The sequence below is a fragment of the Lytechinus variegatus genome, chromosome 15 (genome assembly GCF_018143015.1).
Source record: "Lytechinus variegatus isolate NC3 chromosome 15, Lvar_3.0, whole genome shotgun sequence".
Classification (NCBI taxonomy): Eukaryota; Metazoa; Echinodermata; class Echinoidea; order Temnopleuroida; family Toxopneustidae; genus Lytechinus; species Lytechinus variegatus.
In genome coordinates this window covers 16,936,554-16,955,817 of record NC_054754.1, presented here as the reverse complement: position 1 = coordinate 16,955,817, position 19,264 = coordinate 16,936,554, and positions in this window count along the sequence as shown.

Sequence of the window (19,264 nt, the reverse complement as noted above, 5' to 3'; positions counted from 1 at the left end):
TCCATCACGGACGGAAATTTCAAAATGGAAATGTTAACACCTACCAAAAAAATTACTTCCCAATAATTTTTTTCTACTATATTATGTCTGATAATAGAGTAATGTTCAGAGTGCAAGAACATCCAAACCAAATTAGAGTAACTTTAAAAACAATAAAACTAGAGTGAATTTAATTTGAGTAGAAATGTCCGTCCGTGATGAGAGGTAGCAGCACCCCCATGAATAAAATGGACTATTCCGGTACTTTCGGAATCATCAATCTTCATGAAACTAAGTTTTTTGAAACCTGAGATATCAAAGATTATTTTAAAAGCAAATTTGATAGAAGTACCTAAAAAAAAATTTTTCACCTCAATGCGAACCCTTAACCGATCATGCTCAAAATCAGGCCAAATGTTTTTATCTGTTCAAATCACATTATGTTCGTTCACCCTGGAGTACCCCTTTAACCCTCGAAAATGGTTTTCATTGGCGTTTATTTCCAACTGTGGTTGGGTTTGAGTACACTGTCAGTAGTTAAAAATAACAACATTTGGAGTAGCTCATTACAGACTGGTTGAATATTTATTTTTTATTTCAGGAAATAATTTATAGATAAACCACCGTAATTCAATGCATATTTTGATGACTAAGCCTTAATGATTATTAGAGCATAAAGCTTATGGCCCATTACCTTATAAATGAAATTATATGAAGTTGGCCCTTGTTTATGTCATTACATGTATTACCACCAAGAAACTATTCAAGACACCTTTTGAAATCTGTAATATGCTTTTCATACTGCATTTCCTTAACCCCATACTATCCTTAACCGTGGACTATTTTTTCGATTCACGCTGTCTTAACCCCATATTATCTGCTCAACCGTGGTTAATGCCTTAACCCGGGACTATCCCTCAGCTCATGAATATTGATGATTTTACCAACCATACAGAGCATGATTAACGTACGATTCGACTTCTGTGATTGGCTAATGCTTAGCCCCACTTTCCTTAGCCCTGTTTCGCTTTTTTGCAGGGCCAGATAGTACCGTACTATTTACCGTGCTAGCCCACTTTGCTAAAACGTAGTGTGAAAACGAAGTGGGCTAAGCTTAACCCCAGGAAATTGGTGGGGGTAAGGGGGGGGGTCTTAGCCCCACCAATTTCCCGGGGTTAAGGAAAAAAAGTGCAGTGTGAAAAGCATATATAGGGACAGTGATTTTCCGTTTCTAAAAATTGCCTTTTCCGTTTCAGAAAATTTCAAATTCCGTTTCAGCATGTCTGAAAACAGAAATTCCGTTTCCCCATAGACTTTGTGTAAAAAAAATTGACTATTCCGTTTACATAGAAAACCAATACGCAACGAGTACATGTAGCAATGTCAAAATGCTAGCGCTGCTCAAAATTTGCATCTACCAATGTACTAACATCGCTTTAAAATCCATTTTAATCGAAGAGATTCGAGCTAAAAAAATATTTAGGGGAACATAATCAACATAAATATATTCTCACCTTTCATATTATTAGCATTATTTTATTGTTAAATGGGATTTTATCGCTGATTTGGGGACTTTGGGGACTTTTTGGACATCGTTTTGAGCAGTCGACGACTTCCGAATATCCGCCATTTTGGATTTGATGAATCACCGTGATCATTATATTATGACCGAACGCAGAGGGCAGCAACACACGGCCGGATTCTGCCTTCTATGCGGACGTGAGTGTAAACTAATTTGGATACGATCGAGTGATGGAGAGGCTTGAGTGTAGTTACGATGTGTTGATTGTCATGATTGTTGTTGCAAAGTGAGATCGTGTTTTTCAGTTGATATTCGTATTTTGTTGAGGATTTGGGATTAATTTCTGTTGCTTTTTTGTGCATTTTGAGAAAAAACGTGTTTTCCGTGATTTTCGGTTTGAAAAGCCACTTTCCGTTTCAAACAGCCGATTCCGTGAATTCCGTTTTCCGCGATCGCGGAAAATCACTGTCTCTACATATAATAGAGGGCTTAAACCTTATTCAACTTGAAATGTAAAAACCTTATGAACAGACAAAGATCTGATTCTCCAGTGTACTCCCCCCCCAAAAAAAAAAGAATGAATAACTAAACGACCATGTACATGTAAGTACATGTACACGAAAAATCCAAGAGATAATGTGGTATTCAAATAATATAAAAACATTACAAAGTGACGTAAATAATGGAAAAAGACTTTCAACATGAAACTTGATATCTTCCTTTAATCATGTCAGACCCAGAAGCTGTCTACGAGAGTGTGTGCGTGTGGGCATGATCATGATGCGGTCTCATTGAATAGACATCACAGAGGAGGATGTCAAATCAGGTCATGACCTTGCACATTCGGAAGAGGAGCTTTGCATGTTGTGTGGGAATGTGTCGGAAATACTAGGGTACGAAAGTGATGCATTTTCCCCCTTCTTATTTTGTGTCCTTGTTGACATCACTGTAAACCACATCGATGACTAAGTATCAATGAAAACTTGAGTTTAGGTGTGAGATTGAATTATAAAACAAAACCCCTGTCTTAAAGTGATTGAGAAATCATGATTATAAGGCTCCTATAAAGAATGGTTTGAAATAAATTAAAATGATCAAATACTATAGATGCCACCCTGATTACATGTAGATGAATGCAACATGCACTACTCAGAGGAATGCACATATGGGACTACACATAAAAATTTTGATAAACCTGTGTTACAGGGTTTTTTTGTGGGGGGGGGTGGTGGATTTATTTGTTGGGGACATTGAAGAATAATGCATTGCAGTGGAGCTTTTACCACAGGCTATGCCTAATTTGTCTTGAATAACATGGACATAACTTGAAAATTATAATGTGTTTCACGAGTTTCCTTGTTATCATTCAAAAAGTGGGTATGTTGTGTGACTTTATTGTGACCTTATAATACCAAAGAAGTGTTAATCTTTAGATGGTATTATAGCAAATTCTTTCTAAATTTAGCTTTTGTGGGAAATATATTTATTTTTATATTCTTGTTGAAACAAAAGACTCTTAGTCAGACATTGTCACCCCTGCAACCTGCAATGTGCAAATGTAATTTGTGTGCTGATCATTTAAAATAAGTCATTTCCAAATGACTTTTCACCCTATGGCATTAATATTGCCTTACTCGTATTCCTAGTACAGTATATTCTGTCAGTGTGAAAGGGGATCACTGACAGAAGTGATTTATAATGTGCTTCCCCAAATATGTTTACAATGTGGCATTGGGTAGTCAATAAGTGTAAGAGTTGTGATTTACAACCTAGCCCCTCGGAAGTCGCCCTCTGATTCAGTTCTCAATGAACTTTTCCTGAGCACACCTACTAAAAGGAATTAACATACTGATGCTTTCATTTAATATCTATAGATAGTCTTTATTGCATGCATAATTATTATCTTATAATCAGAAGAAAAAAAGCACTTTTTTATTCCGTACATGAACATTTGAAGATTAATTATTCCACTTGATTGTCAATTTGATTGCAGTTTGACCCTTGATTCCACAATTTCCTTTTGAGCCTCAGACTCTCAAAGCATAGGACTGAACAAGTTTTCATGTGAGCTTTCTCACATGTAAATAATGCTTCATTAACGATTTTAGGTGCTCAAATTTGTTGCTTTAAATGTTCAGACATTCACTTTACAAATCATAAATTGTATGATTCACTTTACCCACACTGGTGCTATGGACCGTTTACACATTTGTGCTTGTTAATGTAAATTTCTTTGAAAATCATTTTTATATTTCAAGTTTCTTTATTTGATAATTTGCTTCAGTACAAGAATACGTTGAGATTGACATTGACCATGTTCATATATATTTGCATTTGAATTGTACAGTATACATGATTAGATTTAGTTTAGAAAAAAATCTTTAAAACTAACCGCAGCACAGTGAAATGTACACTAGTACGCAGTAGCATTACAGATGAGGACTCTTAGCCCCCCCAAAAAAAATAAATAAAATAAAATGAAAAATAAAAAATGACCAAGCCCCCCCAAAATGAGGAAGGTACTGTAAGAAAAGAAAGATAGAAGGGTGACGAATATTATTTTTGTAATATTAGTTCAAAATATATCACATAATTTGATTTAAAAAAAATACAAATTTTTGCTCACTCACTTATAAACTTTGCTGGATACACCATAACCCGCCCCCTCAACATTGTTCGCTCATTGTGCCAGTGAATGTATGCAAATGTATATGTCAGTGAACCAGAACATGATATACTTTGATGTACCATCCATCCACAATACATGTGTGTGATCCTATTATTTCCCTGCATTATGAAGGATCCTTCATAGAAGCTTTAAATAGGTCACTCAAAAAGGGATTAAAGCCCTAATCCCTTGTGTCAACAGCTTTATAGAGGGGGGGATGAGAGCCATTTGAAGGGATATTCCTTCATGTTGTTGGAAGGGTGAACATGATTTTTCATCTTATTCAGATTTTTTTTTTCTATTTAAAAAATAAAAATGTTCTCTGAAAATGATTGCTTATCTATTAACAAACCTAACTTTATTATCTAATATCTGCTCACTCGCTAGGACAGACATTTTGTGTCAATTCTAGCTAATGACTACATTCATTTTTTGGCATACAAGTATGTTATATACATATATATTTGTCTCGTTAAAACTCACTATAATTTTAGATTTTTGTATAAACTAATATATAGCATTATAGTTGCCCTTTCCCTAATCATTTTAAAGATGGTTTCTTCCGCAATTCAATTTCATGCTCCTAAATGATGTGAAGTGTTTAATAAGCCATTGCCTATAATCCCTTTTTTGCCTTTTTTTAAAATGATATATCAAATGAAAGCCCGAAGTCACAATGTGATTAATACCTTTAAGTGACAAAGCAATTAGGCTAACTGTACTGTTACACCCCCATCTCATCACAGATTAAGCCTGCTTTTGCATTATAGCTGTAAACAGCAGACCTAGGCGTTAACCCCCAAAAGGCAACCAAAGAGGGTCATTAACACCTCTATACAAAGTTATTAACACCTTTGCATTGTTAAAGGACTTGTCTTACTCATTGTCAACTACACAGCTCTGTTTATACTACTACATGGAGCCCTCATTGAGTTTGTGAATTCTGCCTGTATTGTATAGGTCTTTTATAAGACACCGTTCTCACTACCGTCCTAAAACTACTTTACTGTTCACTAGTTTAACGTGTAATGAGAACGGTCGAAGCGGCCTTGGAAGCGATCTTCCAAACCGGTTCAGAAAACCACCTCGCGTTGTAGTTTTGAAGATCGCTTGCCTCGTTTAACTGGTTTTAGCGTAAGTGAGGACACAACCCTTCTTCGGGAAGCGATCTTCACACATTTCGAGCGCGCTACTCCACACACTGTATGTGGAATGCCTATGGTGCAGTTTCAAATTTAGTGCACAACATGTTACCCCACTGTACCCAAGTGTTCCCGTAGCAACAAAATCGCTTTATGTGAAGTGGTTTTGAAAACCACTTTTAGTTGATCAAATGGGAACCCTAGCAAATCGATCTTTTAAACTGGTTTCTTGAACCAATGCCCAGTAAACTAGTTTTAGAAGGTATAATGAGAACGGTGTCAAAGCCTAATGGTAAAGTTTGGGTCTATATCATTTACAATAGCTCCTTCAGGAGAGGAGTGTGTATAAAGTTGTTGTCAGTAGTTTGCTGTATTAATGCGCAACCCCCTCCCCCCCCCCACTGAAGAATTAACATCTTTAAAATGTGAAGATTTGTCCTTGTTATGATTAGTTTATTTGATTAATGGATTTTATTGGTATGTAAATCTCTTGGTCATTAGCAGCTTATAAGGACCATTAGGACTCTGCTTCAGTTGAGGGTTTTGAATGTCAGTGGTATTTCGTATTAATAAATTGCCCCCAAAATCATAATTTTTTTGTGGGACGTTTTACAATACAAGTAGCCTCTTAATTTTTTGTCTTGTAAATTACATGTCAGGCATTTTCTTTTCGGCGCTACTTTTCACGATGTAATGCCTAAATGTGCAATATTTGATAGGCTTTAATGTTGTAGTAAAGTGGGATTTACTGATGCTTTTTTTTTAGAGCGCTGTTTTTTACTGAGCAATTCGGGGGAGAAACTGCACAAGCACACTGCAATAGCTTGGAAACAATATTATGGCCTGAATCCGGACCCTGTATAACAACAAGACATTCACAATCAATGATTTTTCTAATAGTTGTAATTATGAATATCCAGATTAAAAAAATATATCAAAAGTTACAAGTTACTGCCCCCGCCCCCCTGTGCATCTGACCACCTGGATGGTAGCATAGTGTTCTTCAGTGTGATTAACACCTTTAAATACTCATTTACTGGAGAGGAAAGTTGACCTCGCTAAGGTCAGCCAAGAAAATAACACAGTAATGTCAGGGATAGGAAAAGAGGTCAGATGTAGTCTTGCCAACACAGACCCTTGGTTTGTCTGAAGTGTAGTTGATGTGAGTTATAACTGTTTATGTAGATAGCACAGTGCACATTGAATTCCTTAGTCTTTATTTTGAATCATGTGCAAGATTTAAGTGGAGCCCACAGTAAAACGTCATGGAGTTGTTATAACGTGTTGAAAGTGAGTCTGAATTTAGAGACTACTTGAAGATAGACATGTCAAAGCTAATGAAACCTACAGATACAAATGCAAGTTTATTTCACTTGAGGCTGCGTTTATGCGACCTCAACCCAGAATCATGATTGGAATCACGATTTGAATCATGATTCAAAACAGCAACATGAATCACGATCCGACAGAATCAGCGTTTATACGACCATCTTTCTAACGCTGTTTCTCCCTGAATTCGGGCCGATCCAGTGCGCAGTTTGACCCAGGAAGTATAGGTCAACATTTTCGCGCGTGTTTCTAACTTCACGTCGGCTGCTAGATTTTTGCTGCCACCGGAGCTAACGCGCGATCGTTTGTGCAAGTGCAACTCGGCTTCCGAAAAATAAATCTTTTACTTCCAGAATTCCGTGTATTGTACCTCGTATTGTTTTTGTTTACTTGTATTCAATCTTGTCGGTTCATCAAAAATGGTGTTCGGTAGCCGTAGTACTGGGCACGAATTCTGTTAATTTTGTCTCGACAGGCGGTGCCACATCTCCGTTGAAATCCCTCCCTCGCAAGCGCCGCTGAAAGGGACTCGTAGATCGTCTTATATTTCTGTGAATCCCGGTAAGGGATGCTTGTGCTTCAGGCTGAGCCCAAAGCACAAGCAGAGCCCTGAGTTCGTCGTCAGTCCAATTTGTGCCTTTGGAACTTGAAGACATGATTGATGAAAACAGTGAAATCAGGGTGACCAGATACGTCCCGTATTTCCCGGGATTTTCCCGTATTTCAGAATATTGAACAAAATGTAGTTAATACATTTAAAAGTGACGAATTTTCATTAAATAACCAACAGCTGACGAAGCAGGGACAACAATTAAATCGATAACTGTAAACTTTTGCAAGTTCTGCGATGATTTCTTGCTAATACATTGCAAACGAACTGGCCTCCTGCGTGTGTGTGGCAGGCTACTATAGCTAGGCATGGAGGATCGAAGCAAATTCTCAATGGTGCAAACACCTCACATGATAAACAGTTTTTCCACCAAAATAATCACAAAATCGGCGGGAAATTCTTATAATTATACTATGGATTCTCAGTTTAATGATTTGGAGATGTAATCGGAGGAAAATGTTATTGACTTTTCATAGATCTAGTTGTTTCAGCTTTCGTTTTGAGTCTTGGTGTGCACGATGCCGCGATGTTTCATCTAATTTTTAAGTTTGACAATATGTTTCACTTTGAAATTTTATTCATTTCTAAAACATTTTATGTTTGAAATTTTAAAAATACATTTAAAAAAACACCAAATAAAGTTATGATTTTTATTAGATGATTGGATTTTTTGTTTACTTGAAGTTTGAACTTTTCCCTTTTCTTTATTTTATATATACCCTATCCTTTCTGCTTGCCCTTTTTTGTTCCATCTATCTTTATTTCCTATCTTTCCTCGACATTTTCTTTTCTCTCTCTCTCTCTCTGTTCATTTTTCTTTCTTTCCTTCTTTATCCAATATACTTTTTTATTTCCTTCATTCTTTCTTTCCTTAAAATTACCTTGGCTTCCTTCTCTCTTCGTCTCCTGTTTCTTTTCGTTCTTTCTCTCCTTCCATTATTTTCTATTTTTTCGTTCTCTTCCCCTTCATTCTTCCCTTCCATTCTTTATTCCTTTCTTCATTTTTCCCTTATTCTTTTCCCTTATTTTTATTTTCCTTCTTTTGTTTCTTACTTTCAAAGAATGAAGGAAACATGTTTATTTCCTTCATTCTTTCTTTCCTCCTTCTTTTTCTCACCTTTCCCCCTTTAATTGTCTCCTTTATTTTGCGAGACATTTATTAATCTTCCCTTCCTTCCTTTCTTTCTTTCAGGCCTACCCTGCAGTATAAAATAAATAAAACAAAATAAATAAATAAATATTCATTTCAAAGAATGACGGAAACCTTTTTTTATCTCTTATTATTTCTTTCATCCTTTTATTCTAACTTTCTGTTATTTTTTCTGTTTTCCTTTATTTTCTTTCCTTCCCAATCATCTCTTTTCTTTCTCTCCTTCATTCTTTCGTTCGTTCACCTTCCCTTCTAATTCTTTATATTTTTTTTCAAAAGTCTTATAATTATACTATGGATTCTCAGAAGCCCACACTTTGTGTGGGCTTCTTTGTTGATCTTCGTTTGTCAATTGTCCCGTATTTCATTTTGTGAAATCTGGTCACCCTGAGTGAAATATACAAATGACGCTACAGTACAACCCCGGGGTACAATACACAGAATGATAATTCCTAAATGCACATGACAATTGGCATATACCGGTACTAGTACACTGGCAATCTGCTTCACGAAAATTAACCTGCACGAAACACAGCGCGCGCCTTTGAGTCGAACCCGGAAGAAGCACGACACAATGACGTCATAGAATCATGATTCAAATCACGATATCGTTTATACGACCCTTTTCGTTCGTGATTCTACAGAAACGTCTTTCCAAACGCCCCTTTTTCCGTGTTTCATGTTTGTGATTTGAAAGACGTTTATTTCCACTTTCGACTAAACGCAATCGTGATTCTGCAGAATCGTGATTTGAATCATGATTCTAGGGTAAAAAAGTGTCGAATAAACGCACCCTGAGATACACAGTCAAGCCAAGTCCATTAAACGAAGCCCAGACACAATCTCCCACTCCTTCATCGTGTTTGTCAGCACAAGCCAGGGCCCAGTTTCATAAAACTTTGTTATCTACTGACAGTGGATGCTTTTATCTCAGTGTCAAAAATACTCTCAACTCTCACCCATTGAAGTAACTGTATTTATAGGAGCATACATTAACTTGTTACTGGTTATTTGATGACAAGCATTATGAAAACGGGCCAATATTTATAGTTCATATATCACAACATGGCTCCAATTTCCTTTTTTCTTTTTCTCCCTCGTTTGTTTCTTCCTTACTTTGAGTGTGTCTCCATCCTAGTTACATGTGTATTATATCACTATTCATTCACAAAGATGGGGAATGCATTTTATTTCATTATCTGTATTTTTTAAAATCGTATTCTATTAGAACTTTTTTTTTCTAAATATGATAAGTGTCCCCTGATATTGATATTCACTAACAAAAAACTGATGAGGCATGTCAATGCAAGGTACATCAATTAAATGACAGAAAAATATGATTTAGATGATTCAGATTTCTGATGAATTTAAGTCAAATTGATCTGAATCATTGAAATCACAATTGATTTTCTGTCACTTAAATGCTGTAGCCTTAATTACCATAATTTGACCTTGAAGCAGAATAATACTTCTGACACAGCCACTTCGCATTATGAACTGCACTGCTCATAATTCTCACCATTCTACAATATTATTGTAGTTTTTTCTTTTGTGAGGCAGTTATTTAGATGATCAGTCCTGGTAATCTAATATTAAGCTCTTCAGTAAACAGGTTTGCAAATATCCCAGACAGGGTAGAAATCAGTTTAGATAGTAAATGGGTCAGTGTGAATTACAGTAGGCCCCAGTGACCTTTGTTCCATTCAATATATAGTTATTCTTGATACAGCTCCAACTTGTCTGTGTCTGAAACCCTATTTACACGGGAGGAAAATTGCTGTGTTTATAGCGGAATATTTGGTTGTTTGAATGATAGTTTACATTCAGTAGAGGCCTGCTTGTACTTTTAATAATAATAATATGCAACATTTATATAGCGCTTAATACAAATGTTTCTAAGCTCTGCATACTATTACCCCGGCTTTAGCACGGCTACCCTGATCGGGCGCATCGAGCATTCCAAGGAATTTCTTCCTACCGGGTACCCATTTGCTACACCTGGGTCGAGAGTGGCAAATGTAGATAAACGCCTTGCCAAAGGACGCTAGTGCTGCGGTGGGATTCGAACCCCGGTCCTTGTGGTTCACAGTCCGGAGACTTTTCTGTGTGGGTCGACAACCCTTTTCCTAGATAGCAAGCACTGCAAATGAGAATGAAAAGTAAAAGAAATAGATATTTTTTCATATTAAATTTCAATCATTGAGGAATTAGTAGGACCAGATCCCAGTTGCGTTGTAGTGTTTAAATCTGGGCCCCGTCACAAAAAAGTGACCTTTATGGTAACTTTAACAATGCTGATCAACAGCCAATTAAAATCAAGTATTCCTTGAAAGTATGTTGCATTACAAAGTTACCATAATAGTAACTTTTATGCAACAGAGGCCCAGGATTTTAATCACTTAGAAAGATAATCATGGTGATTAAATTAATAATAAGTACAATGTCATCGACCTAACTTTACATAAAGGGGTGATGTTAGAATAAGGGTGCAACTTGCACACAATTTCCTTACAAGTACAAATATTGTCAGTTCATGTACTTGTCATGAAAATGAGTATACAACTTCCATGACAATAGGACTAAAAATGTTGTTTCAAATATTTTATAGTTAGGTAAATTAACAAGTTGTAGTCATAAATCCTAATTCTTTTACATTATTTATTTTTCTTATTGTGCTTGTGTAATATACATAAACACAAAATAAACTTAAATGGCAGAAAGCGTATTCATTTTAAAATGGTGAATGATTGAGATTACAAGGATCTGTGTGTGCATTTTTTATGCAGATCCCTTTTTAAATAGTTTGCGTGCAGATGGGAATAGAGAAAACAGCTTTGGCATTTCAAAAGCACATCCTTAATCATGCTGAGCGATTCTAGTGGCTTCAGTTAGATTGAATATACGCTTGATGTATGTACCATGAATTAATGCATGCCTGTCTGACTGAATAGCCCCGTTTAGATGGAGAATTTAACTAGGCCATTCACACAGAACTGGTTTTGTGTATTTTTCTGTCACGTTGTTGTGTATCAGAAATTTTATTCATTTTTATCTGTATTTTCCTAGTCAACTGATGTATTATTACATGGTAAACCAAGAAATGTTGGAATATAGTGAATCTTGACTTTATTAAAGGTCAAGTCCGCCCAACAAAAAGTTAGTTCGAATAAAAAGAGAAAATTCTAACAAGCATAACACACAAAATTTTGTCAAAATGAAAAAAAAAAAGTTCAAAGTTGCAACATTTTATTAAAAAGTTGCTTAATTTCACGAATCATTTATATGCTCTTCAAAAGCTAATGAGGGGCTTCTAAAGGCAACAATAAAATATGACAATCAACTCTTATTTGGTGTATGATGGCAGCTTTGAGAGCAGGCATTCCATCCCATGTACTTAACAGGCATTTTTGTCTCGCCTGCTTAGCCGAGAGAAACTATAGGGCACACATGAGTAATACAGACCCCCATTCACTCACGTGTTATATCATAGCTCATCAAAAAATCATTAAAAATCAATCCCTCGATAGATTTTGCTTTAATTCACTGACATTAGTCACAATTAACAGTGCATTAAGACTTGATATGTTAATCAGGTACTTGACCAGCTCAATCAAAAGTTAAATGGCCTGAAATAAGACTAACCATAATTTCGGCCAGTTCATCGCCAGAAAAACCAGAACTGCATTGTGGGTAATAATGATTAAAATGAAATACAAAAATGCAGTCTAGCCTTCCCAAACGCCTTGATTATGAAAGAGTATGAACATAGCATTATGTCTATCGTTTTTCTTTTGATATACAAACATTTGATCTATTTTTAATGAATTATTTTAATCAACAAAGTCATGTGATCTTTACTTACGCCTGTCCGGCATGCATTGCGCGCAGATGAATTACACTCGTGTGCCCTATACTGTGGGTCAAATGACGAAAAGTTGAACATTTTGGTCTCAAAAGAAAGAGTGAGTTCTCCTGAAGAGATTGATACCTTGCATTCAATACCTAATCTGACTAAACGCGTAAAAGAAAAGAAAACGTCTCATTAGACACCCCTCAATTTAATGTAAAAATGCAGTGTTCCATTCATATATTTTGTGTGCGCTTCCTATGGTATTGCAGCTACAAGTTCTACAAGCTTGATGTCCATCAATTGGCTAAATATGTATTGTGTGGATTTACAACTTCTTGTTTACATGTTTAATTTCGTTCGAGGTGATTTATTACCTATGTATTCGCATAAGAATAAACAAAGTAAATAAAAGAAAATTGATAACAAACAAAGATTGTAAGCATTTCTTTTGCTCATTCGCCACTCTTCCCTATTATAACCGTTAATTTGGAGGAAGAAGGGGGGGTGTTATAGGCATCAACCCCGCCCTGCTTACAAGCCAGGAGGATGGGGGTATGTACCCCGACTCAGCACCCCCCCCCTCCTGTAGCTTTCAACGAAGTGAATAAGTGCGCAATCTATGATGTATCTGACTGAGACAAGTTTATGTATTTTAGTGTTTTGTTCATCTTTCTTTCTCTGCGTGCTCTAAATATTGAAAATAGGAATCCTGATGATAATTAGAAGTTATTCATCATTTTGAAGTTCCTACTAGTACTTGTTTCATTTCACACTCTCAAACCAACCAGATCTCCTATTGGCAGTAGAAACTCGCATTTCTGCATGATAAATGATAAGCATTGAATATACATTTGAAAGCGTCATTCCAGCATAGTAAGCGATAAATGCACTAAATGCCGAGTAATATACTTATCATCTGTTGTTAAACATAACCTATATCACTTTACATAAAACTGTTTGAAGCATTCTCACCACCGATTTCTAGCAGACGACGCCCAGCCATAGCAACGACAGTGTAGAAGTGTAGTCGCGATATAGGGCACACATGAGTAATACAGACCCCCATTCACTCACGTGTTATATCATAGCTCATCAAAAAATCATTAAAAATCAATCCCTCGATAGATTTTGCTTTAATTCACTGACATTAGTCACAATTAACAGTGCATTAAGACTTGATATGTTAATCAGGTACTTGACCAGCTCAATCAAAAGTTAAATGGCCTGAAATAAGACTAACCATAATTTCGGCCAGTTCATCGCCAGAAAAACCAGAACTGCATTGTGGGTAATAATGATTAAAATGAAATACAAAAATGCAGTCTAGCCTTCCCAAACGCCTTGATTATGAAAGAGTATGAACATAGCATTATGTCTATCGTTTTTCTTTTGATATACAAACATTTGATCTATTTTTAATGAATTATTTTAATCAACAAAGTCATGTGATCTTTACTTACGCCTGTCCGGCATGCATTGCGCGCAGATGAATTACACTCGTGTGCCCTATAGGTGCCACTCTTCTGATCATCTTGTAAGAGTTCCAGGTCACATGACCAAGATCAAATGTCATTAAGGGTCAGTGAACTTTGACCATATTGTGGCATCAACATTCAACAATGAAGTCTTAACATTGTTAAGTTTTTGAAATGTCCTCATAACTTTGAAAGTATATGGATCTACATGTATTTCATGAAAATGATCATTTGGCATGAGTTTCAGTGCACATGATCAAGGTCAAAGGTCATTTGGGGTAAATGAAGTTTGACCATGAGGTATCAACATTGAAATCTTAATCAAGGTTAAGTTTTTTATATATGTGATAACATGTTAATATGTGCGACATTTTGCACTCAGGTCATCCGATTTAGTTCAAAGGTAAATTGAGGTCAGTGGACGTATTATGTAATCAAGTGATTTTTTATCTTGGTTGTTTTCAAAGTCAGTCCTGTTGCTGTTATACTGGATTGCATAATGCAGGCAAGGAGACTGCCAGAGGCGTTTCACTGGTTAAGAAATGCCCTTGCCTCTTTGAATTCGTAATGCCAGCCCTGCGATAGTGATTCCACGACTTGCACTGATAATGTAATTTTTTTTTTAAAGTATGCCACTCTCTGTAATTTCATCGATGGATAAAAAATCTTTGTGCGTCAGCAAAACTAGGCCTTTTTCCCCCCGAGCCTTCATTTACCTCCCCCGAGAATTAAGTACGGTACATTAAATTTTTAAAATGGAATGTTTCATAAAACATAATTGTGATATTATCCTGTTTATTTAGCTAGTATACCGAGCATAAGCCTATTTTGTAAAAGCTCATATCTCACTTTATTTTTTTTTCTTCAGGTTCCATCTATATTTCCTGATGGTAGATTACAACTGTCATTGTGATATCAACATGAAAGTTGAAATGGGGAAAATACCTTCAGGAACCAAATCTTCTTACGTACTCCAGGGCTTTACAATGCACCCAGGAAGAATTTCATTTGTGATGAATAATGCAAGAATCCTCTCAGTTTGTCTAATAGAATGGATATCTGTAGTTTAGCCGCTCTTGTTTTCTATGAATCGGTAATGAAGTTGATGCTTTTTCTTCCCCTGTATTCACGAGATTGAAAGAATATCTCTCTGATCACTCAGGAAAATTCGCCTAGTAGCGTTAAGTATGTGCGTAGATGTGTGTCGTGATTGACGCGTTTGATTACGTCAGAACATCCAGGTCTTCGATAGAAAGTTTCCTTACTATATTTTATGTTATCTGTTGATATATCTTCATTATTTCTCTCTTTCCTCACAGCTCTATTCTTCTCTTTCTGTTTCCTTTTTTTCTTTGACCATCTTTGTATTACTCTTCAGCGCGGTCCTCTCCTTTACCATTTCTGGTGGAGGAGCCGTGGTGTAGTGGTTCTGACTCTCGCCTTGTAAACAGAGGGCCATGTGTTTGAATCCCATCACGGTCTGGTGTACTTTGGCAAAGCGTTAAATCCACACTTTGACACTCGACCAAGGTGCTAAACGGGCACCCGGTAGGATGTTAAAGTGATTGTTGCTTGTCCAGTACCGTGTGGGTACCTCACCAGCGACTGACTGGAATACTCCCCAGGGAGTGGAGGATGTGCACATATTGTGTGTGTGGGAATGACTGATTGAATCTGATGACTGGGGTAAATAAGATCTGTAAAATGCTTAGACGTGTCGTTTCGATGTATTAAGCGCTGCATAAAAGCGGATTATTATTATTATCTTGTCTTTACCATTACTTTGCCTTCCTCTTTCCTCCTTTCTCCCCCCCCCCCCACCACACTTGACTCCCATACAGCTTTCCGTATATACTCTCTCCCTCTTCCATCAATTATGTTTTCTTCTGTCATTTCTCCATCTCTATCTTACTTTCTCTCCATCTGTTTGAATGCCTTCATACACCTGCTTCCAAGGTAGGGGAGACCGGGGTTAGTTGAAACATTGTAATTTTCTTTAATGCCTGTACAATATATTAATGCAATACTGCCCTCAATTTATTGCTATTGATAATTCAACAGTGTTGAATTAATATTGCAATAAATTGAGGGCAGTATTGCATAAATTTATTTTACAGGCGTTAAAGAAAATTACAATGTTTCAACTTACTCCATGTTCCAACTAACCCCGGTCTCCCCTACAGTATCCTAAACTATAAGATTGTGAGGGAAAATCCGCATTTGTAATAGTTGTGTATAAAAGTCTATTTTCTCGGTTCGTAACATTCCCCCACTGTAAATGCATGGATTCTGATCTCATGGATTTTTAGAATTGATGAGGTGGATTAGCTATTAATTGTCGCTCGTCAGAGAGAAATGGTTTTGCTTGTACAGAGAAGAAGAAGAAAAGAAGAAAATTTGTGTCAAATATGTTTTAAAAAAAAAAAAAGCAAAAAAATGTAAGTGCTCAAAGGGCTATTTTTAAAGAAAAAGAAAAATATTACAGAAAGAGGGTAATAGATGCAAAATTTGTGTCTAGCTTCTAATAATACTTAATCTGTAAAAAAAAACAAGCGAAGCTCAACGGGCTATTTTTAATAACAAATTACAAAGATAGGATGATTGATACAAAATTCAATTACTAACAGCTGAAAATGCCAAATTGAAATCATAATGGCTGAAGAGAAACGTCCAAATGACCACTTTCTTAAAGGGATGGTCCAGGCTGAAAATGTTTATATCTTAATACACAGAGTAGAATTCACATAGCAAAACGCCAAAAATTTCATCAAAATCTTATAACAAATAATAAAGTTATTGAAGTTTAAAGTTTAGCAATATTTTGTGAAAACAGTCGTTATGAATATTCATTAGGTGGGCTGATGATGTCACATCTCCACTTTCCGTTTTCTTATGTTATTACATAATTTTCTTTTTTCATTATTTCATACTTGTGTGAATTATGTCTCCCTTATAATAAATAAGTTCCAGCAATAAATGTCTAATGCACTAAATCAGTTGTCAATCCCATTTTTCTTGTTCTTGGAGGAAAAAAAAATAAAAAAACCTAATTTCATATAATAAAATACAAAACAACAAGTGGAGATGTGACATCATCAGCCCACCTAATGAATGAATATTCATGACGAATGTTTTTACAAAATATTACTAAACTTTAAAATTCAATATCTTTGTATCCAATTTTGATGACATTTTCGGCATTTTGTTCAGTGAATTCTACTCTATTTATTAAGCTATAAATACTTTCAGCCGTACCATCCCTTTAATCCCTTTAATATTAGAGTCTGTAATTCACATTACTGATCCAAATAGAAAAAAAAGCTTTATGTAGATTTTTACCCCTTGACACATGACAAGCGTGGCAATGTGCGTGAGGTCAGTGCACAGAAGATGTATCGGAGAGTACCAACTTTCATATCTTTGTCTGAAATTAGTTCAACTTCAAGGAGGAAGAAGAAAGCATTTGAAATTCCAGTAGAGTGCAAATGTAACGGTTCAGTAGCTAAACTCTGCAGATGATTATTAAAGGCTGTCTGAAATGCATGAATTAATCCTGGGTCAGTTGCGTGATTCATAGGTAATAGTCGTTATTCGAGGAACTTGGAGTCGTTCTGTCTTGCAGCTTCACAGTTTTCTTTTTTATTGCCTTTTTAATATTCAAGATGAGTTTTGATGTTGGTTTACCAAATTAATATGCTCTGTCCCTTCTTTGTATTATTAAAGCTGTCCTGTGCATTGTAACCAGACATCCATTTTTAGTTGAAGTGTAAACATCTATAGTATAGGCCTATATTTTTCAGCGCAGGTGACGTTGAACTAAGGTGTGGATAACATGTTGATAAGGGGAAGTTCACCCTGAGGATATGTTGGTTTTAATCAAAATTAGAGAAAATTAATGAAGGTTTATTAAAATTCCATCAAAGAATTACGAAGAAAAATATTTATTAAAATATAATCAATTCATTTTCTTTTTTACTTCATTCGTTCAATTAGGCCTAATTGTCTTTTTATCCAGCAAATATGGAACAAAAATGGAATGAAATGGAGAAAGGAGAATGTGTTTTTGTATGTTGCATTTAGGTTCCTGCTAGGTGAGCATTAATAAAAAAGTAAAAACAACTCACACTACAGTCCAGTAATTATTGGATGTAGACTACATACCTGTATGTACAATGTATTAAGATGAATGGCCAATGGGGGGAAATATACAGATGTTGCCATTCTTCATTACTTACCGTATCCTTATAGCATATATAACGCACGCGCCACCAACTTCATTGTGCAGTTTGAAATGCATGCATGTGCACATTTAATCAAGACGAAAATCGTGATTGGAAAAAGAGACAAGAAGAAGGGGGAGGTGGGGGGTAATACTGAAGAACTCATGTTGTGTGTGTGTGTGTGTGTAGAGATGAACTAAATGGAACATGAATGCATGCGTATGTATGTAACATTGCATCCAGGATTCCCCCTTTTACATTATGCATTCGTACATTGTAGGTGTACCGGAGTGCTCACTCATTCCACCTCTCTCCTGCTCTCCCGATCTGTTTCCTCTGTCTCCCTGCATGTATGTGAGGGCAATAAAGCAGTATTGTTCGGTTTAGGCAGAGACGGTGGCTGTGTGGAAGCCAGTCAGATGACCTTGACATTATGGAGGCCAAGTGCTGCCAATTTGAGTGCCTGGTTGGGTTGCACTGATCGCTTCCATTCATATTATGCATTGGGTTGTGGTCTAAGAATTGATTTGCAAGTCAGATGGATTTTGTCAAAGAAACTTCCCCTCAGCTTGCATTTGAAAACCTCATTGTATAAAAATTGAAATACCAACGTCTGAATCATCCCAATGCTTCCATTGCTGTACTGAATGACATTGAAAGGAATGAATGTCTGCAATTTTTATTGCCACACTGACTAGGCTTCTGCTCAATAGGCCTACACCATGTGGGCATGGAGCTACTCACCACTATGATGAAGGCCTGTTGTTAATGGAATACTTAAGACTAATCATATGATCTTTTATTTTGAGATGTCACCAAATTTAACAGGGATAAATTCTTGAACCTATTATTAGTTTTTAGTGTTCTGATTCATTTTAATCAGCAAATGAAAGCAAAATGAAAATGAAAGGGGGAAAATAGATAAAGGGATACAATTAGGACCTTGGGAACAAATGAAGTTGTTTGCAGCCTGATATGGTTGGTGGTGATTTTTTACCTGATTGCTAAGAAAGCAAGAATGCTTGTAAGCAAGTAACCAGATGACCGACGGCTTGAGGTCCTCTCCGAAGGACCTGGTACTGAGGATTAATGCCTTACCAAAGGGCACTAGCGCACCAAATGGGAATTGAAGTCGGGTCACCGGAATACAAATCCCCCGCTCTACCGACTGAGCTATCGCGAATCCTATAGGTCAAATCTGTGTATGAATACCGAATTTTCTTATGAAAAAGCTTCAGAGAACTGAAAAGGTACATCAAACAGAAGGGTAATTCCATAAAATATGTACATATGACTCCGTATTAAATTTTCTGCCTCGT